This window comes from Mytilus trossulus, chromosome 9 (genome assembly GCF_036588685.1).
Source record: "Mytilus trossulus isolate FHL-02 chromosome 9, PNRI_Mtr1.1.1.hap1, whole genome shotgun sequence".
Classification (NCBI taxonomy): Eukaryota; Metazoa; Mollusca; class Bivalvia; order Mytilida; family Mytilidae; genus Mytilus; species Mytilus trossulus.
The window spans coordinates 56078364-56102161 of NC_086381.1; the positions used below are offsets into that span (position 1 = coordinate 56078364).

General features: G+C 35.3%; 1 long non-coding RNA gene across 1 annotated transcript; it reads left to right on the top strand.

Annotated features, from left to right (window-relative positions):
- Positions 1–76: 76 nt before the first annotated feature.
- Positions 77–14737, top strand: LOC134684023 (uncharacterized). Its single transcript, XR_010101145.1, has 3 exons — positions 77–239; positions 11458–11529; positions 14362–14737. It is a non-coding gene; the product is annotated as an uncharacterized LOC134684023 (long non-coding RNA).
- The last annotated feature ends 9061 nt before the right edge of the window (positions 14738–23798 follow it).

Here is a 23798-nt window from a genome sequence, read left to right on the forward strand (position 1 = left end):
CATCATTTATTAGACTATTTATATGTACATGATATACACAAAATTATGTAAATAACTGTCATCATCTGTAATTTGTCATGGTTATATTTTTATTAGTTTTTAAGCCTGTAGTGTTTACGACTAGTGTGTTTATATATATGCGAATGTTTACAGTTGGAATCCGGATTGTTGTTTTATGTTTCTCAGAATCGTTTATTGTCTTCTTCTACGTTATAAAATTACTGACAGACTATGTGCAGGTAAATAAGGAATTTCTTAACTTTACTTACATATACTTACCTACAATAATTTATTCCAATGGGTGTTTATGTATACATGTATTTCTATTTTCTTTCTCTGGTTTGTAAGTGTATACTAATAATTGTTGATCGTTGAACAAGGTAAGGTTTAATTTATGTTTCAATCCTTCATTTGGTTTTTATGTTGTGTATCTTTAACAGTGATTAATTGATGTTTGTTTAGCGTCCAGTGGCAAACATTTCATGCAATATCAAGGGGGGGGGGGGGTCATCTAAGATATGTTTGCATCTATACATGTAGCTTCATGGTACATTGTATATGTATCCAGTTAATAAATACAAATGTACATGTCTAACCCCGCCACATAATGCATTTGTCTGTTCAAAGTAAACAAAGTTAGTAATTCTGTGGTAGTCGTTTGTTGCTATATCAAACTTATTTTTCGTATGTAGTAAAATTATTTTGTACATCAATCAGGTCGATAGTTCTTTAGTAGACATTTAAAGCTGACTTTGCTATAGGATTTTCACTCATTGTTGAGGGACAGCGGCGACCAATAGTTATGTCCATGTTATTTGGTCTCTTGTGTAGAGTTATCGCATTACCAATCAAACCCCAGCTTCTTATTTATACATACAGAAAGTGTATAAATCTATGGCGGTTTCTAGTTTTTCTCCCAATCTATGGGAGATTTTAAATCGTGTTATTTTTTCCGGGAAAAAGATTATTATATACCGTCACAATTGAATAACAAATGACAAATTACGTTGTTGATGTAGCTAGAGATCACACATGTATAACTATACTGTTGGGTAAGAAAGTCGGATTTCTTTAGAAAGCCACTTGCTTTAAGGCAAGTCATTTGTCAGATATGTACTCACTCGTCTTCTTTTTGCACACAATCTGCCATAGTGTTGGGAAATTGGTAAGTCCGTCTTAGATAAGGAAACCAGATTATTTGCTAAGATTTCTAATTTTTTTTACTATGCTTTGCCATTATTAGATTACATGCATCAGGGGCCTGTAATTCAGTGGTTGTCGTTTGTTTATGTGTTACATATTTGTTTTTTGTTCATTTTTTTTTACATAAATAAGGCCGTTAGTTTGTCGTTTGTTGTTTTACATTGTCTTATCGGGGTCTTTTAAAGCTGACTATGCGGTATGGGCTTTGCTCATTGTTGAAGGCCATACGGTGACCTATAGTTTTTAATGTCTGTGTCATTTTGGTCTTTTGTGGATAGTTGTTTCATTGGCAATCGTACCATATCTTTTTTTTATATTGTAGTATTCATAGGGTTAGTTTTAGGTCATCAGACAGACCATCGAGAGATGTCCGAAGAACTACCCAGAAAGCATCCTCTTCCGGTTGAAACTACTAATGGCTACAGACGCTAATATTCACTAGAAGAGCAATCGGCCGTTCCTGACTGCAGGAACGACCATCCAAGGTATTTATCGGTCTCGAGATATACTCGGGGTCACAACATTGGCGCTGCGAGCAATTAGCGGACAGTGTAATTGCTTGAAGTGATATTTTTTATGTTTTTGCCGTTCAGGTTGCGAACGGCAAAAAATAGTAAGGCAGGAGGGGGAAAGGTGATTTGGTTTATTCCAGCGCGGGAATAAGTCATTTCAGGCACTCGTGGAGTATTTTGGAGGAATACTTCACGGTTGTTTAGGAGAAAGGATTGTGCAAGTAGACGTCAGGTTACCTTGCTGATCCTGGAGGGACAGCTGGGTAGCAGTCGACAAGTTATTGTTTTGTTTAGGTTACCAGTCGTGTTGTTATTGTTTTGTTTACCTCTGATAACTGCAGACCAGAAGGACGGGTTACCAGTCGTATTGTTATTATTTTGTTTACTCCGATAACCGCAGACCAGAAGGACGGGTTACCCGAAGCAGAAGTATTTGTGTTAGTCAATATATAAATTGTGGTTTAAGTGTGTTGTTTATTCTTTAAATAAATAAACTTTGTTATAAATTGTTGTTCAGTGATTTACAAAAACAAATGTCAGTTGTAAACCTAAACACTTGTAGCTTTCAAGAGTTACTCCAGCTCCCAGGTATAGGCATACAAACTGGGGAGCAAATAATGGACATTAGGGAGAGCAAGGGCTATATGACCGAGTCAGACTTGGATACGATCTCCCAACTTCGAGTAACAAGGGGTCTCTTATCAAGGCTGGACTTCAGACCAAATGAAGGTGGCCCAAATATTCGGCCACCACCTCAGTCCCAAGTCAGGCATGGTGAGATGTTAAACATGGCACACATTGCCCCACAGGGCACACCATCCCAAGTACAAGGCCAATCTGCATTTAGGCAAGAAGCATGGCACCAGGGGCAAAGTCCCGGGCCCTTGGAAGGGCCCAGCCAGAGGGACTCTACCTTCCTTGAATATAGTCCATATCCTGGGGATGCTAATGCTAGACCTGAACCCACAGGGAATTGGGATGAGGGCTACAGGGAACCGTTACAGAAAAAAAAGTGGAGTCCCCATGATATTGGTGACCCAAACCAAGGTAGTCCCCCTCACCACATGTACAGGGGTAGTATTGGGAACAAGCCTGATTGGCCAGGTAAAAACAGTGTGTGGGACAAACGTACCCCAAACTATTGGGGCACACCTTCACAACCCATGGGTCACGCATGCAACTATGCAGGTCAGGGGTCAGCACCCTGTACCCAACCAGCTTACACTGGTGGGGGACAGTATGAGATGGCCTGTAGTAAGTATGGCAAGAGACAAGACAATAGGGGTGCAGACACAAGGCAGACCCCATCTCATGAGTATGGGGATAGGCAACCCAATAACCAGTATAATCAAGGATATACAGCGGTGCCCCCACAAGGGGTCACCGCAGGGGTGAGCTATGGACAACAGGCCTACCCAGTACCATATAATGAGGACAGGCCTATAAAAAACCCAAGGGCACCTGACAACAGAGATGGGGCACACGGAACTTTAGGTGGCGTCTCTAGAGTTACCAGTGCCCCAAAAAATATTAAGTATGACGGAAAGGGTAACTGGCAGGCCTTTTTCACAAAATTTGCTAGATACGCAGAGGTTTGTGAATGGGGTCCCCAGGAATGTAAAGACCAACTTTGCTGGTGCCTTGAGGGGAAGGCCAGCGAATATTATGCCCTCATAACGGAAAGGGACAGGGAGGTAAGTTATAGGGAGCTTGTGGAAAAGCTTCACAAGCGCTTTGGTTTCAAGGCACTCCCCGAGACCGCCCGGGTTCAGTTTAACAATGCTCGGCAAGCCCCTGAGGAGTCTCTTGAGGACTGGGCTGATCGGGTGTTATCCTTGGCCACCAGGGCATTTAGAAACCTCCCTGATGACTATATGTATGAGCAAGCCGTAATGCGGCTGTGCCAGGGTATTGAAAACAAACAGTTGGGAGTGCAAGTCTCTAACCTTCAGCCCCAAAGTATTGAGGAGGCCGTAGATAAAATACGGCTGTTCCAACACAACACACAGGCAATATATGGCAAGCCAAACAGGCGTGAGGTTAGGCAAGTAACTGATGGGCAGTATGAAGCCCACCATGAGGCCTTCCACGAGTATCAGGGGCCCCATGTAAGGGATACAATGGCCATCGAGGGGGCCCCAGCCAGTACATGGAAAGTGGAGTTAGAAAAGTCTAATAAGAAGTTTGAAAACAAACTTAGTCAAGTCAATGAAAAATTAGACGACATGATGGACCAATTCAAGCAACTCCTTACAAGCCCCATTGCAGGAAGTTGTTCACCTGGCAGACAGTCAGGGACAGAAAGTTGCCACCACTGTGGGGAGAGGGGCCATTCCAAAATGGAATGCCCAAACTTAAGAGGCAAGTCCGTCTCAGGGAGTCCCTCCACTGATAGAGGGCCTCCATTGGAGAGAGTGTGCTACCACGGTTTAAAGCCTGGACATGTTAGGAAGGACTGTCTTTATTTACAGGGGAGGAATAAAACTGTTTCCTTCATAAATCAGTCAAGCAGAACTGCAACAGTACCATTAAACTTAAACGGGACTACTCAGGAGGCCAGAGTGAGTCCCCGCAAATGAAGTTAGGCCTCTCGGTAGTTGAGTCTGTACCCCAAGGCAGAGTAGTGGAGGTAGCTATAGGGAGCCCAGGGGTATGTGCAAGAAACAGAGAGGGAAACAGAGAACCCCGTGTGTCGGTACAGGTTAAAGCAAAGATTGAGTCAGAGCAGTGCTCCGATTCTGACAAAGAGGCAACTCCTGCAGGCGGCTTGGACTGCTACTTATTAAGATGTCTCACGAACATATTGAGGCATTGTGCACCAGAGTTTAACCACAGCTTTCTTCCAGGTGGGTATTTGTTGGTTGAGGAAATCCTTAAAAGGGACCCAGGCTTTGCGAAGTACTCCTTACTTGATATTCATCAACTGATTAAGGTTGATGTGGACAGTAGGTTCACTTTAATAAAGGACACAGACAGTGACTGTTGGAAAATAAGGGTCAACCAGGGGTATTCCTTGATGGTGGATACCCCAGCTACACCATCATTTGAGAAATATGAGGTGCCCCAAGGCAATTTAGTTGCTCCAGCATTGCTCACATCGGACCAAGAGGGTCCAGTGGCCAATATAATGAGAAAACCCATAGGAGCTGCTATTTTGGCCATTGAGAATAATAGTGACATTCAAAAGGTTGCTGCCCCAACAGAGACAACTTTGGTAAGTGATGCGGAGGCCCAAGAAAGTTGGGACTCCACCTCCGACGGTGAGGCTCCTACCACTTTGGTAGAAGGGGCCAGTGATGAGAAGATAGTCACAGTTTTTCCTACTCCTGTTGTTGACGGAGGAATGACTGACAATACCGAAAACAGTCATACATCCCTCACTTTTGATGACCCTTCCTCAACAGGAGGAACTGACAGAAAAGCCGCAACAGAAAGCAACAGTTGGCTCAACAATGAAAAAGTTATAACTTTCAAATCATCTGTCAACCAGGAATCTGTATACATTAATCCAGAAAGCCCTGATTCGGGATTAGGGCTACTTTTTAAAACAGATAATGTTGGCACTAGGTATTTCAATCTGCAGCAGCCACCACCAGTAGACAGTGGGACGTCAGCCTTTTGTGTGAGCACAGTTAGATCGGGTCCCAACAGAAGACAATGGGATCCTGGAATTCCCTACCCAAACAAAGGTATAAATTCATTGCAAGTGAGGAAAAATGAAACAAGACTCTTCACGACGGAGAATGGATCAGCACAACCTCCTGGGTCCAACTATGTAGTGGACACGCAGCTTCTAAATGGCCTGTTTCTAGTTGGTATAAAGATGGTGAAAAGTTGGCATACGGTCCAGACTAGAACAATTCACAGTTTTCTGGGTTCCCAATTTGAAGGGAACCCATTGTACTAAATTTTAGTTAATCAGTAGACCCATGGATACAAAGGGTCGTTTTGGGGGATAGGTTTTATACTTTTTAAAAATTGTTAGGGGGATAGGGTGTATACTTTAAAATTGATGCTTATTTTTTCAAAATTTGGTATTATTTCAGTATTTTATTGATTTTGGGCAAAAAACACAGGGCCCCCATCATTAGAGGGGGCCTTATTAATAAAACTGGGGGGAGTGTAGTATTCATAGGGTTAGTTTTAGGTCATCAGACAGACCATCGAGAGATGTCCGAAGAACTACCCAGAAAGCATCCTCTTCCGGTTGAAACTACTAATGGCTACAGACGCTAATATTCACTAGAAGAGCAATCGGCCGTTCCTGACTGCAGGAACGACCATCCAAGGTATTTATCGGTCTCGAGATATACTCGGGGTCACAACAATATGTACGGTCGTATTAACCATAGATTTGGAATCGACCATAGATCTGGAACACGCCATGATTATGAGTCCTACATACAATATGTTTATAGGTGTCACGTGAGGAATATTATATATATATTTCTTATATATTTTGGGAGGAATGGTCGAACATGTTTACTTACATCGTGTTAAAACGCACGCCTATTTTTTGTAATCTTTAACTTTTTATTATCTTTTGTCTGTCTTGATCGTATTGCAATATTGGCAAATAATTTCAAATTTGGTCGTTTAACTTTTCAGCTGACCTGGCCAAAAGGGACACGTCAGCTTTTCTTATCACTTGTATGTCGTCCGTCTCTGTCGTCCGTTGTCGTCGTCCGTCGTCCGTTGTCGTCGTCCGTCGTAAACGTTTACAAAAATCTTCTTCTCTGAAACAGCTTGGCCAAAATTAACTTAACTTGGCAACAATCATCAGGGGGTATCTACTTTAAACAAATGTGTCCGATGACCCAGCCCATCAACCGAGATTGCCGCAAACACCTTCTTTTCGCAGTTTTTTCTTATTATCTTGAAAATCATTATATCTAGAATAAGAAATTTACTCTAAACAGCAATGATGTTCAGCAAAGTAAGATAGTCAAATAAGTCAACATGACCAAAATGTCAATTGACCCATGCATAAGGAGTTATTGCCCTTTTAAAGTAATTTTTTAACAATTTTTCGTAAATGTTTGTGATCTTTTACAATAGTCTTCTCATTTGAAATAACAGAGATAAAGGAGTAGGTACGGTAAGGACCGATTTTGGCCTCAAATTTAAGTTTCATCTGACGAAAGATTTTGACCACTTTCTAAACACTTAAGTGTCTATTTCATATGATTCAATTAATTTATGTGAAAGATTTTAATTTATTTAGTCATACAAATTGATCCGATTCAAGCTCAAGTATGAAAAATCTACCAAATATGCGAAAAAATTTCACTTTTCAGATGGTTTCTGTCAAAAACGAAATTGGCCGCATCCGTGTTCATCCTCAATCTTTTTATATGTTATGTATTATCATCAAATACAACTTCCATTTCAATATTTTGGATGAACACGAATGCGGCCACTTTCGTTTTGGTGTCAGACCACAAATTACTCCTTCCAATTTAGAACGTAGTCCTACTTTGGCACAAAATAGTGCTTTTGATGTCATTGTTTACTTAAACTAACCAACATATTTGCAGAAATGAAACTTTTGGTGAAAGGGAAATATATTTAGACCATTTTAAGCCAAAATTAACTTGCCTATGAGTTTGCATTAAAAATTCAGGATTAATGCGCTCCATAGTACACTAATTTAAGATTTCCAGAAAACCGGGAGTTATTTTGGTAGTACCTGTCTTTTCAAGTTCAGAAATTTGTTACAAGACTTTAAACATTAGTTGAAAATTGGCATGTAGAAAGGTGATACATGTACAATTCAGGATATACCTGGTTTCCTTAAAGTTAAACTTAAGGTAAAATATTTAGAAAGCTGTGAAAATTGCAAAATTTGGTTGAACAGATAGGGATTTTTAATTGGTGGTCTGACACCTTTACACGGAAACCGTCTAAAATTTAACTTAAATGCTGGAATTGTGAAGATTTCAGTAATTTAGCATGACTTATTGGTGCTAGTACCCAATATATGTGCATTGTATTGTCAAAAACCGCCCATATTTATGTAGCAGAACCATTCTACTATCCAATAAATAACTACAAGTTTACATTTTAACAATTTTGTAAAACTGCTATATTTTGGGGCCGAAAAGGGGTCTTACTGGACCTACTCCTTTAACAAATCTAGCCTCACGCATCATATACATTAGAGTATCAAAATGGCAGACTTGGCTAAAAATGGGGTATTGGGATAAAAGGCAGTTTTCGGCTTAGGTTAACATATCTCTAAAACTAAAGCAAAAGTATGACGGTTGCATTATTTCATGCATCAATTGTAAATAAAACAAAATCATGTGAGCGACACAGGCTCATTTGTGCCTCTAGATTGATGTTTTATTCAAGGGTCACTGATGGGTCTTTTGATTGCGAAACACGCGTTTCGTACATACAAAATCATAAGGCAGCAACCATATGATGTTCTTGGTGGAGGTGTTATGGATTTTTTTTGGAAAAAATAGTAAATAGTTTGTTTCCAGTTTTTGCAGAAAAAAATAAATTTGTTTTTGACCCTGAAAAAAAAAATTGTTTGTTCAGACCTCAGCTGCCCATATCTGATATTCTAATATTAAAATAAAAAATTGTTGTCGACTTGTCCAGAAATATAATACAAGCCCCCACCACCCATCCTCCACCCCCGGCCCTGAAAATTAAACGGTTGCTGCCTTAGCTTTATGTCTTTGATGAGCTTTATTTTTTTTAAAGCGAAATGGGACAAATGATATACAACTTGAAAGAAATCAAACGAAATCATTTGTGTTAAAGTATTTCTGTAATACTAAATGTAGATATATATAAAAAAAAAAAAAAAGAAGATGTAGTATGATAGACAATGAGAAAAATCTCCACAGGCAACCAAAATGACTAAAATGACCCAGAAATTAACAACTATGTGTCACCATACGGCATTATTTATGAACAAAGCCTATAGTTAGCTATATGAAAGGCCCCGAAATGACAATGTAAAACAATTCAAACGAGAAAACTAACGACCTAATTGATGTATAAAATGAACGAATAACAAATATGTAACACATAAACAAACGACAACAACTGAATTACGGGATGTACAAAAATATACATTTGTGAAAAGTCACGCTATGATATCTTTAATAGAATCGACCTGAGAGTCGGGAGTAACGGTTCATCGTTGAAGGTACTAAACCGAATTCCCTCTTAGACTGCTATTTCACTTTTTATAACTGTATAGTTTGTTTTGTCTACTTTTCAAACTACCTCCACAGTAGCACCTATGCTTTGAACTTAATCTTTTTAAAGACACGATGTTTGGTTAACCATAAAACTTAATAACAAAAGTCACGTAATCATATGCGTTTGTTTACATTATTCTCTGATTTTTAGTCTTATCTCTTAACTTGGTACACTTAATACATTTATAAGACAAGGTCCAAACTATAATGGATCACTGTTTTGGTTTGGATTTATTTGTCGGCTTAAACTGCATTTCATGTGAGTTTTCAGATTTTTCACGAAGCGTTGTAAGAATGTATAGTTTGGGTCCTTCAGTTCTAGATTCTTTAGCTTTAAAGCATTGTTTATTTTAGTAGCCTTAGGCCTTTCATTCTTTTTTCTATATATTTCACCACGTTTCGCTGTTCTTAATTTGCTTGATTTGTTTGATCTGCTTTTCTGTTTTTATCTTATATTTTGCACTTTGTGTCCACTTGGTTCTGTATTTGTGTGAAAATCCTTAATCTGACCTTCTTGTAAAGGATTGAACAAAGAAATAAATACATTTTAAGAATAACGACATGCGCACTTCCTCATAACATAAACAAGAGCTTTTTATAAACTTTGACGTGTTATTTATTAAGAAATGACGACATTTCCTCCTTGTTGTCATTATACATGTATATGTACGTCTTGTGTTATAAAATCAACTGTTACATGTACATGTATAATATATGGAATTTCACATTGCTTATGATTACGTAATAGATATGTAAATCGACTTTAAATTTACTATTAGTTTGTTCAGAATGTGCGTAGTACTATTTGTTTTTTGCTCTCTCTTATATCAATTAAGTACGATGCATTTGTTACAGTAAATAGTATACTATAGATTAAATCACAAAGAACAGAGGCAAATCATGTAAGAAAGCGGATTCTAATTGTCGTGTCTTTCTTACTTTGACAAAAGTAAAGGGTCTTGTTGGGGTCTTTATTTCCGTATTCTTTAAATTTTAATGCCCATAATAATTAATATTTTTACATTTTTGATACAGTCTCTATATTTTGTCTATTATTCTCTATATTCTGTATTTGAGTTCCCAATGCTCATCAACCAAGAGCGTACATGATTTCACCTTATATGTCTGGCTTTATTATTCGGGTTTTCACTGATGAGTTACACTTCCGAAATGCACTTGTGGCGAACACAATTATAAGCCTTTAGTTGTTTTGTTTTTTAATAAACCCAATCCAGACCTGTAAAAGACAATAACTGATATGTGTTTTCTTGTCCTGAACAAAATGGCTACAATAAGAGATACATGCAATTGTTGTAGCATACGCGCTCGTTGATTGGGACATGATTATTCTCTCTGGCGACTCGAGTACACAACTGGTTCTAAGTAGGGTTTTAGTTGACGAATCTTTTGTTTGCTGTATAATTAATATAGTGACTTTTAAGTGTTAAGGGGGCTCGCTGGTCTAAATCATTTTTTTTATTCAATATAGGATTTCGCTATATTTTTTAATAAATGAACTTAAGCTAATACTCATAGAAAAATGAAACAAAAAAATGGGGTCACTGTCCATTTACGCTCACAATCTTTCTTTGAAAGAAGCATACGTTTTTGAAAAAGTACTTATTTTCTGTTGAAATGATAGGAAAAAAGAGGTAATATCGAAATAAAAAAAGAACTAAATTACAGAAATCGCTAAAATTTTACAATTATTTAGTTTATGTTCAGCTTATTCGAAAACAACGATACAAAATATTAGGTCATCGATGAGTTAAAAAAGATATTTCAATATTAATGCCAAAAAAACACATGTTTGCACCAAAGGGAGAAAATTTGGAGCTTTTTCAATGATATCAACATTTTAAAAGTCACCTGGGGCCAACACGAATTGATTTTTTGGAATGATTTTTGTACCATATGAGTAAAGTACATGTAACAACTACTAAAGGTAATTAATAAAATTTGTAATGAAAAAAAAATGTTTATTTTTTTTTTCGGAAAATCTTATACCCGTTTTGTTTGTTATATTCGCCTTTTAAATTCGAACCTAGTATTCTTTTAACCAATGGCAATGGTTTTGTCTGTTTTTCCTCGTGTAAAATTTTTGAATGTTCGTTAGTAGATCTTAGTTATTTCTTTCCCTCATTTGTACACTTTTATATCTCCTGTGAGAAAAGTTGCGAAGGGTTTCCATGGTTTATATCGGTTGTATTCTGACTAAGGTTTGCACTAGCTGCCCGGATAGTATTGTCAAGGGAAACTACTGAATGTTGCAATAATGAATTATCTCCCCTTGAAGTTTATGTGACTCTTGACCTACTTAAAATTTCAAGGTCTCCCTGTGACCTTGAATAACACGTATGCTGTCTTAAAAATGTTTAATCTGAAATTGTTAAAGTTACATAATAAAAACAATATGTTGCATATATACAGTAACTGTTACCTCTGCATTAATCTATATTACACGCCCACAAAATCATGTTTTAAATTAAACTAATTTCATGTAGTTTAACTTTTTTTCACAGATCTAAAGAGGCTGAATTTATTAGATGGAAAATGAACAACAAATTGAATTAACAGAGTTTACAGATGTTAAGGTACAAGTATAAACTTTATCGACCAACTCATAGGACCATCTCATTGAAACTAATCAGGCGACTTACTGAGGGCGTTTTTGTTGCAGTCATCCTGGTTTTAGTTTAAACGGTTCCGGTTTTTAATGGTTTGAACCTGCTAAAACCAGTTTTGGTTCACCGTATATCAAAACAAATAAATAAATAAATATACAATATATGTACATTGTCGGAAAATATAAAAAAAATATGTTGAAGAGCTTTAGAAAAAGGACAGAAAGCGAGCCATGCCGAGCCTTTCTCCTGTTTCGTAGCGAGTACAAATACAATTTATATTTTATACAAAGTACATTTATTGTTTTTATCCTGCAATTTACATTAATGAGTGACCAGCATTTTGATTGGTTGAATTTTGAGTACGAGTAACAAAAACTGACTAATAAGTTTTATGACCGCAAGGTCTGGTTCTTGAGCATACGTATGTTGTTTAAATCCAAATCATGGTTTCTGATTTCTCAAACAAAAATCGACATGATTGGCTAACTGTACATCACGTGTTATCCCTTAAGCAATTGCATTACCCAATAAACTTAATATACATAATAGCACGTGGTCCCATAATAAAGTGCACACGTGAATTAAATACAAAAAATTATAAAATTCTTGTTTTCATGATCAAAGCTAAAAAATGTAATTATAAGTATTGAATGCTTCTTTTTGTAACTTCATAGGGTTGTAAAAGCGTTGACCGAGCGCACATTTTTAGAATGAAGCGCTTCCGCGCTTCATAGTAAATGTACTTCTGTCAACGCTGTTACACCCCAATAAAGTTGACAGTACATAAAATTGAGAATGGAAATGGGGAATGTACCAAAGTGACAACAACCCGACCATAGAAAAAACAACAGCGGAAGGTCACCAACAGGTCTTCAATGTAACGAGAAACTCCCGCACCCGTAGGTGTCCTTCAGCTGGCCCCTAAACAAATATATACTAGTTCAGTGATAATGAACGCCATACTAATTTTTGATTGTATATTTGCTACTTTCCTAACAGCGCTTGACATACAAAAAAACATTTTCTTCAACAAGGCAGGTATATAATTTATGTAATATGTAAAATTTTACTTACGAAAAGTTAATACATTGTTATGGCCAATAAGTCCTTTGGTGTTAAATGTATGATAAAAATGATAAAGGGTTATAATTTTAATGAATGATTGATTGTTGGTTGTTTAAAGTCCAGTGGCAATGTTTATGATAGATTATGTTAAGATCATACTTGAAGGGGTCAGGTTTATAGTATGTATCGCTGGAACGTCAGATAATTTTGACTGGACCATTATGTTTATGATTATATAAATGCCCATATAGATACATTTTAATTCTTAACCTTTGTAGCAGTCGCAGATCCAGAAAGTTTCATTCGTGGGGGCCCACTGACTGCCTAAGAGGGGGCCGCTCCGGTCACGCTTCATTGATTCCCTATATAAGCAACCAAATTTTTCCAAGAAAAGGGGTACCCGGGCCCGCTGCTCCCCCGTAAAGCCGCCTCTGTGTAGTTCAACCAATAAATACCTAAATACAAAATGTACACCCACACTTCTTTTAAAATAGAACACATGATAGAATAAAGTTGTTGTTGTCACAGCATGCACTTAACCTTCATGTAGTAAAATTCAAACAAACTGACACAGCACAGATGTATTTCTTAATTGATTAAGGAGTGACTTGTATCCACCTACATGTATGTTTTAACCGATTAATTGATAATAGACTTGTAATGCAATCACATTCCTTTTAACACAATTGCTTCCAGAGTACATGCACACTGAATGTAGCCAACTGAATTTGATATTGTATTCGTATGTTGTACACATACACCATTGTCGTGGTTTGGGGTGGGGTGAGGTTGAGCGCTAAAGTATAACGTATGTGTTTACCCCACCACATTTCAAGAGGGCCTTTCATTCAGTGATTGCTTATAGTTGAAGTCAATACGGTGACTTATAGTTAACTTTAAATGTGATATATGGACCGTACCAGAGCTTTGCTTTTGGTGGGGTTAGTGTTATAAAATTGCTTTTTTCTTTGTAGTGTTTTGCAGCTAGTTTTTTCTCATGTCTTTTTCTTTCTTTTCTTTTTGCAGTGGTTTTGTCAAACATTTGTAAGCGATTCTTTTTATGATTAATTTTAATTACTGAAAGAGTTTGGCCCATATCCTACATTTGATTCATTAATAACAATGTTATGTAAACATTTATATTCTCAAAGCGTAGATGTGCAGAATTCTTAGATTTAAACTTCTTGTTTTTAAAAGTAGAAAAAAAAAAAAAAACTCCGAGGAAAATTCAAAAAGATCCTAATCAAATGGCAAAATCAAAATTTAATGATAAAATACACCAAACGAATGGACAAAAACTGTCATATTCCTGACTTGGTACAGACATTTTCTTATGTTGAGAAATATGGATTCAACCTGGATTCATAGCTAGCTAAACAGCTCACTTGTATATAAACCTCTCACTTAAGTTTCAGAGTTGCATTCATTATCATTGAACTAGTATATATTTGTTTAGGGGCCAGCTAAAGAACGCCTCCGGGTGCGGGAACTTCTCGTTGCATCTCGTTGCATTGAAGACCTGTTGGTGACCTTCTGCTGTTGTCTGCTCTATGGTCGGGTTGTTGTCTCTTTGGCACATTCCCGATTTCCATTCTAAATTTTATTCAGTTCTATTTTTCAAGAATATGACTTCAGAATCTGTATTTCTGTTAATTTATTTAATTTTTAGATTATCGGACAGTACTAAATTGGTATAAAACATATTACAATAATTATATTTTGTTTTGTTAATAGGTCCAGGATGAGGACGATTTTGCAACCGAACAACACAAACCGGCTTCCAAAAAAATGAAATATGTTTGGAGGACCTTGGAAATCGTCATAATAACATCGATAGTCTTACTAATAAGTTTCATAATACGAAAAGCCATTGGAAGTAAATATTTGCATCCTGCATAATACATTTGTATAATTATAATTAATGAGAACACAGTGCGGAGAGCGTTTAAAGCTAGTGCTGGAATACACATATACATGTACACAGACGAGTATGACAATTGCCAAACATGAACAAGAAAATAGCAAACTAAAGCTAGAAATCCGTATATTATTTATATCTATTTGTTTTTCATTTACTTGAAATGATTATTGATGATTTTTATCTTTATTGCTTGTTTGTTTGTTTTTAAAATAATTTTTTAATGTCAAATTCGAGTGTTAGTGTTGGTATGTTGTTTTCAAAATCCTTTTAAATAACCACTTGGCATTTTATTCCACGATGGTTACTTGTATATATTATAAACACGGCATTTAGGGGTCAGAAAAAAAGACAATATAAAAAAGAAGATGTGGTATGATTGCCAATGAGACAAGTCAGATCAGACTCAGAGCTTAATAAATTTTTTTTTGTTATGTGAAGAATTTCGGTGTTGCTTTAATATCTTTTAATTTTATGTTTAAGATATTTACAGTTTTTTCATACTAGCTAGCCAAAGGGACAATTAAGAACTTGGCATATTGTATATACAGCTGAACATTGTTCAATTTCGAATATGAATAGTCCTTTAAATGTCTCTTAATTATTAATATCGTCTGGTTGCTGTCTTAATTATTAACGTAGCTAAAGTACTAATATCAAAATAAAGTGTAATCGTACATATCATTGGCCCGCATTTTGATACTAGTAAATGCTTGATTTATTGCCAATTACTTCATGTCCAGTGGCGAATATTACATACATGTTCAGGACGTGAACAAAGTTACACTAAATATAATAGAAAGGTTTGATAATTTAGATTGTATGGGATAAAGGTCAAAGAAAAATTGACTACCATTAGAACATCAGGATATATTGGATATTGACAGATCATTTGCTCTATAACAGGCCGCCCACGAGCCCTTCAAAGAGCTGTTGCAGTGGTTTTCAAACTGCAGAAGCGTGACACTTTTAAATTATTCTAATTGACTGACTGGGCGTGGGTGCGCTGTACATCCCTCACATTAGACGCCTATTTTGGTAAAGGTTTTGCTACCGATCGGAAGGTGACTTAAGTGACCATATTGCTATTCCCGAGTCACCATAAGAGGTGATACCAGTAAATGAGTATCATTTACAATCTGAAGGTTTTATTGGCATTCAGTTTTGACCTCAGCCCATCTGACGTTTACAATGTACATGTACGTGACTGAGAGAAATCGATAACTCGTACTTCATGAACTAAACTCCGGAATGTTAACATATTCAGACCTTGTTCATAATATGAAACAGGTGTTGGCGCGATAGGAATTTTTAATTTCAAGAATTTAAAAATAGAAAATACATGATTTTATATTTTGACAGATATTGTTTTCTTAACCTTTCAATTTAAAAAAAATAAACTGATAGTAAGCTGATGAAAAATATTTCCATGAATAAGGAGTCAGAGGAGGATTTAGGGGGGGGGGGGGGGGTGGGCAGGCCCCCCTTTTTTGGGAAAAAAATGGTTGCTTTTATAGGGAATTATTGAAGTGTGACTGGAGCAGGCCCCGTCTTAGGTCAGTCAGTGGGCTCCCACTTATGTAAATTTCTGGATCAACCACTGGCAGTGCCTTCATAAGACAGCAGCACGACAACTGATACATAAAAAAATCAGCTGGAGGCAGCAACAAACATATTTGTGCATACATAGATCTGTTAGTTTTCTCGGTTGGATTGTTTTACCGCTCTGTCATTTCGAGGCCAATTATAGCTTACTATGTGGTATGGGTGTTGCAGGCCGCAGGGTTCTAAAGTTGTTAGTACAAGCAGAAAAATGCATTCTATGTTAATATTAAGTTATTAACACCAACTTCTTTGTTTATTATCACCATTTTGATTAGGCGACACCAAACATGATCGCTATATACGCGTCACTAAATGTAGATACATGTATATTCGATTTGCAAAAGTGAAACTTATTTGGGAAAAACTAGACCAATTTAGAAAAATAAATATATTTAAGTAGAAGAAGAAAAAAACCCAACCATTTGAATAAGGGGAGAGGGGAAGCGGAGGAATTTTTCTTTACAATTGCATATGCTGTTGCACTAATTTGTTCTACCACGCGGGAATCTTTTTTCACATTTTTACACATTCAATTAACTACAATTCTTCACTTCAAACTTATCACTTAACTTTTTTTTAATTTATTTAAAGATAAGAGGACTAAAAAAAAAACATTTTTCGACGACAGAGCGAGAGAGAGAAAAGCCTTTGCAATTACACACATGTCAAACATAGTCTTTATGAAAGATAGTTTTACGTTATATATGGTCTGGTTAATTCACTGAAAACTGAAAATTTATGAGACCTTCGACACTGAACTTTTGTAAGAGAAGGCTCACAAAAGTATGATACAATAGCTTTGACGTGCACATTGTGTCTTCGATGCTACATGTATGATGAATATAAAAAAATGTGGAAATAATTGTGTTGACCCGTTAACCTGAGGGAAAATAGTACACAGAACAAAGCAGTCTCCCGAAAATACTTCTCCCTTGATATCAACCTCCCGACACGAATGAATTTATTGTGCAAACATAATAATTATTTTAAATAAACGATCTACATTTGTATATTTGTGTTTTGTCATTTCATTGCACTTTTGTAATTCTTCGGTTGTGTAACTTTACATGCAGTCATTTCCTGAACAACACAATTGAACGCGGAAGTACACAATATCCTGATGGAGTCCTTTGGTTTTCTTGCAGACTTTAAGTACTTTTATAAGCGCATTAAGAGAAGCATTTGTAATAATGCTCTTGTAAAGAGACGTTTTACTAATAATCGTATTACTTAGTATTTACAATCTTCTGACGTCACACAAGCTAAGAAGTCCTAAATGAATTACAAATACGAATAATTACAATGTATATACGCTTATTCCGCGTGAAATGAAACCGAAATATATTAAAATGCTTCCAGTTTTTGCTGATGTTCGTGAAGAGCTCTCCATCTTTAGTGAACTGTGTTGTGCTTTGTGTAATGTTTTATTTCTGTTTTTTCTGTTGGACTTTTTCTTTCTTATCCATGGAATTGTCAGTTTATTTTCGATTTCTGAGTTTGGATGTCATTTTTGTATCATTCGGCTCTCTTTTCCTGTATATATTATATAAGTTTTGATGATCAAATTCTAAATTTCAGCTTGTCTTTTATTATTGTTAAGTTTTTTTATTGACAATGTAATGCTTTTGTTAATTTAAATATTTGTTCGGCCTTGCATTTCCCCGTTTCTCAGCCTCATCCCTATCTCGTTGATATGTCAAGGCAATGTACTATTATTGTCTATGTACAAAACGTTTTCATTACCAAACGGGTTTTCGAGATGACAATTTTCAATCTTTCCTATTCTACGTTCTATCTGTAAAAAAACCACGACCAAAATAGATTGGAGAAAAAATAATCAAGTGTACACGTGTTTTTTCTTCAGGATTCGTCGTGTGATGAGGTCAATGGTATCACCTAATTACTTATTCTGCCATATACATTTTTGATACACTCTTAACACGGTTGCAACGTGTGGAGTATGATCTTCTTACCCTTCCGGATCGATATACCGGAGCACCGAACTATAAGATCACCCCTAGATTTTCGTGGGATCCGTGCTGCTCTGTCTTTAGTTACATGTACATGCATTTGTATTGTGTTTTTTGTACTGTTGTTTGTCTGTTTGTACTGTTTTAAGCCATGGCGTTGTTAGTTTGTTTTCGACTTTTTAGTTTGAATGTTCCTCTGGTACATTTCGCCTGTCTTTAATTAGAATAAATTGCAACCCAATTCTGGTCCTGATAGATTGCACTACACTGGTTGACCGATTTCTATTATACTTATTCCAATATAAACCAGGAAACTTTGTAATCGGAAATCAATTTGACTGAATATAGTTTCGTATTTATAGACTTGAGCCCCTTAATGTACGCAAAAAAAATGTTAAACACCTATATCCTATTATTTAGTTATGCATATACAAATAAGGAAATCGGTAACAACGGAAAATGGCACAGATATTTATACATGAAAGAATAATTGAAAAGCTTTATCAATATAAAATGATTGGTTATTGTCATTAACTAGATTCTTCATGTAAGCTAATAAATGGAAGAGATTTGAAATTCTGAGATGTGTCACCGATATATATATATATATAAATGTTGTTGATTATTTAAGAAAAAAACTACACTTTAAATCCTTGGCATTTGAATTTTGTATCTTTTTTAATGTCCAGAAATGTAAGATTATTTGGAAATCCTGGATTTTTATCCAAACAGATGAATTCATGATTGTCTCAACCTAGACAGTTGTGTGTTCTAGTAAGTCCGTACAAAACCAAAGAATAACTGTGTAATCCATTGCTTCTCCACCAAGAAGACAAGAGCAAATAATGGGCCGGATTTAGTCGAAATCATGTGACTTGGTAGATTGACAATGCTTTCTTTATGGTTTTAAAACAATACCAGTTAACGGTTCTGTTTACATCAATTTAGAATGTCACCGTCCTCAATAAACATGCAATGCTTAAGCTTTATAAAAAAATGCTTATATTAAGTGAGTGGTTTTTCGAAAATGAACGTACCGCTTTCATATACTATAGACTAAGTAACAACCTGATTTTTACTTATTATAATAAACAATTCGCGCAAAACATACAAATATGGTACACAGCAACCAACGCAAACCCTGTTACTCAACGAAGAAATATTTTGCAAATAGCAAAAGAAGGTTGTCATACCGTTATGGCACGCGGGAACAACATAAATGAGATAATCACAATTTATCGGGGATAATGATAGATTATCGGTCGACCATTATAGATGTACGGCGTAAAGTATAGTTTACGGTTGTAAATGCATTTACGGAATTATCGTCGACAATCTATCATTATCGATGATAAATGCATTAACAGTCGACAATCTATAATAAAGCAACGCGGGAACCACATTATTGGATAAGAACAGTTTAACGGGCGATTCGTAAATGCATTTACGCCCTGTTTTCGATAGCAATTCATATGTACCCAATCACAATAGGTTATCGACAATGCTAATTAATTTCGTCCAATCATATTCATCGATTCAAATGACAACACATTTAAGTCAAATTGATCGTCTAGTTAGATCTCAACAACCGACAATTAATAGTATTTTAAAAGATTTGAATACTGTTAATCTGTAAAAATTGAGACGAAATTAATTACATGCAAGTTTGCAGTTATTATTTTTTTTACGTTTGCAACAGAGAACAACAGACAGGAATCCTGGGAATATTAATTATTATACTTATAATAATTTTACAAAGTTAATAAGTTATAACTGGCACTAATTTCATATACATGGCAAGTCGTTGTAGAATAATTTACTTTCTATTTATCAATATAAATGCATCATTTATCACTTTTAATATAACAAAATATTTTTTTTTATATCAAATATTTAATACTAAAGAAGCATTTTTTTTTTTATATTAACAGAGACATAAATATATATGTACCGTGACATATATTGTTTTACCGAATGGAATAACATAGTATTGCCCAGTGCTTCTGTTTAAATAAAGTAATTTGTTTAGCATTTGTTTAGTTGTAAAAACAATTACCAAGTGATAATCCATCGGCACGGGACGTTTGCGCTTTTTCATAGGACATTTGCGCTTTTTTTTGTGGACACTTGCGCTTCTAAACATAGGACATTTGCGCTTTTTAAAAATGGACTTTTGCGCTTTTTACATAGGACATTTGCGCTTTTTTATATTTATGACATCCCAATCTTTTATCCGGGTTTAGCCTGGCAGAGTTAAAGTCATTCTTTATGGTTAAAAGTTTTAAAAATCATTTCATAGCACATTCATGTCATATCACATTGTTGATATATGTTTAAAAGTTTATGTACAGATAAAAGGAGACATTCTTAAGAAATTAAATTAGGTACTGTCATCACAATTACATGTCAGTTTTAGGTTGATATTTGAAGCCCAATAAGTGAACAAATTTTGCTCTTGTTATCTGTCCTGATTGGTACTTAGCCCACATCTCAAATAAATGATCGAGTTTCTCATTCTCAATTCTTGATTGGGAAGCCTGTTCATCAATATACCAAATCTTAATATAATTTACTGACTGTTGTTCAATAATGCTCTTCAAAAATATAAAAATGGCAGGATGAGTCATGTAAAACTGTGCATTGTAGTGAGCATGGAATGATTCTGGACCATTTGCTGTACGCTTACTGTATGATGGCTGTTCAGCCTATAATATTCTTCTCATTAAGATTACAGGTAGTCGACTATAGGTAAAAAGCGCAAATGTCCGGTCAGTTTAATACAGGTGAATCAAAATTAAAAGCGCAAATGTCCATAGTATTTGAAGCGCAAATGTCCTATCATTTTACAGTTAAAAAAGCGCAAATGTCCTGTGCCCTAATCCATTTAGAACTTCACCTCCAGCTTAATTTCAGGTGATTGGAGGGCAATAAATTGCGCAATCGCACACCTGTAAATCCAGTCACAACTCGGGCTACAGAACTAATTATTGGAAAATCGGACACATATAATTTCACTGTGTAATTAAGTAGCAAACCTTAGCAAATAAATACGGTACAGAAAAGTTTCTTGCAATATCAACTGATCATTACAAGATTTTAATTTTTAAATTAAAAGAAAAGCCGAGAAAGTAACTTTTTATTTGTTTGGTGTATAAAATGACCATAAATCCACTTCTTCATGGTATGGGATCAATATTTCTGACCTGACACTACGTACTTTTTATTGCTTTATTCTATAGAAATTAATGTGCAATGTTTCGGGTTCTTTCAGGAATTTCCCCAGGTAAACCCTCATCAGAGGCCGACAGGTACTGTCTAGTGAATATCTAATTGTACATAATTAAATCAAGAGAAAAAAATGAGATCAATTCATGTACACGATGAAACACTTTTAAAGAAAGTAAGCCTCACAACTTAAACTCGAAAGAATCAAACTATTTTAATTTTGAAGAATTATAACCAATGAATCGGCGTTTTACGTTTCCGCAAATTGGCATTACTTTTCCGCGAAAAAAAGATGACGTTTCCGGAAAAAAAAGTTTACGTTTCCGCAAATAAATATCTTACTTTTCCGGAAAAAAAAGTAACTATTCCGCAAATAATTAAGGAATACCTATTGATCGAAAGCAAAGCTATAATAAAAAATAAATATGTATTAAGTTAAAGGTCATCATAACATGTAAGTAAAATACATCATTAAAATGTATGAAAACGTATGTTCAAAAATATCTTGATATGAGTACATAAGTCAGTTCTGGCAGAATGTTTGTTGCCAACACGTCGTACAAAGTCCATTATAGCACATTCACAGTTTACAAATTTTGTATTTTGTTCAGGAAGGAAGTCCATCTTCTCCTTTTCATATTTCCGAACGGGTGCTTTTACATGTAGTTTGAGTTCTCATCTTTATGGAAGATGTTGTCTTCAGTTTCAATAACACATCGACAAAGACAAATATGGTAGGATGGCTAGCGTAAAACTGCTCGTTCAGGTAGGCAAGAAAAGACTCGACACCATTCATTGTTCTCTTTTCCTCGGGGTCAGGGGTGATGCCCAAATGGTTGGTGGTAAATCTCAATTGCCATCTATATAAAATTCCAATATATAATCGGCAGACCTCATGCATTTATCGTCAGATGGAGCATCGGTAATTTATTCAACAAAGCATTCCTCAATCATGTCAGTTGGCAAGTAAGACAAATCAAAGATTTCTCAATGAGGTTTAACTCATCATTACCCGAGTCAGTAGTTATATCTAGTAAATTGTAGCTATACTGAGATCAGAACATTTTCTTTATTAAAAATAGAAAATAAATAATTTATCATATATGTACATTCAAATCTTTATAATTTACCAGGTAAATTTGCGGAAAAGTAATGAAAACAAATTGCGGAAACGTATATTTTAAATTTGCGGAAACGTAGTATTGGGACTTTGAAAAATTAGCGGAAATGCAATACGCCCCAATGAATATCTGTAGACAGAATATATCCAAAAACAAATTTTGTACTAGTTGCTATTGTTTCTAATAATTCTCATAATGAGTAAAGGAATTAAATTCAAATAGTTGTACATTTTGTTCACCGTCTTCTTTGAATATATTAAATCCATCATTTCTCGTTCTTTTTTGCAATTTGATATTATTTTTGTAAGATATTGCTTTATTTCATTGTTTATTATTATGGTCATTGTCAAATATAGCAACATCAGATTTTGTACTAGTTGCTATTGTTTCTAATAATTCTCGTAATGAGTAAAGGAATTAAATTCAAATAGTTGTACATTTTGTTCACCGTCTTCTTTGAATATATTAAATCCATCATTTCTCGTTCTTTTTTGCAATTTGATATTATTTTTGTAAGATATTGCTTTATTTCATTGTTTATTATTATGGTCATTGTCAAATATAGCAACATCAGATATTTGCATGAAGGCAACTTATTTGCATATAGGCTATTTGTTTATTATTATGGTCATTGTCAAATATAGCAACATCAGATATTTGCAGGAAGGCAACTTCACCCATTAAAACGTCAACGATCTGTTGTATAATAAGAGCATTACTTCCATAGGTAGCTCATTGACAATCATATTATTTGTAATCAGGTTGCATGTTACCTTCTAAGGTTTGATACGATTGGCGAAGAATTAAATATTGTTGGGTGCTTAAATCCCAGTGGCAAGTATCTCATTTATGTGTAGGATGATGATATAGTAATGATCTAAGGTTGTTTGCTATTATAGTAGTATAACTTCTATAGTTCACTGACAATCATATTAGTTTCCATGTTACCTTCAATGGTTTGAAATAGTGATGACATATTGATTGTTGGTTGCTTAAGGGCATACGATACAGTTTTGATCCTGTATTTACAAGTTCATGAAAATTTGCAAATAGGCTATTTTTTACCCGATTAAATCAAATATGTAATAAAAAATATACCTTCATGTGCTACTTTTTGAGTAAAATGAGGTCGAAATTTTGTATATTCTTACTGTTGAACAGTCACGAATTAATTATTGATTATAACATTCTTAAAAAAAACTTTTATTTCTTTTCCCCTGATATGTCAACGTTTATTGGGGCCAGTTGTTATAGAAATTTAACTTCTGACACTTTTTAGCAATATAACAGGTAAACCTGTGATAATCTAGACACCTGTAATATGTATTTACC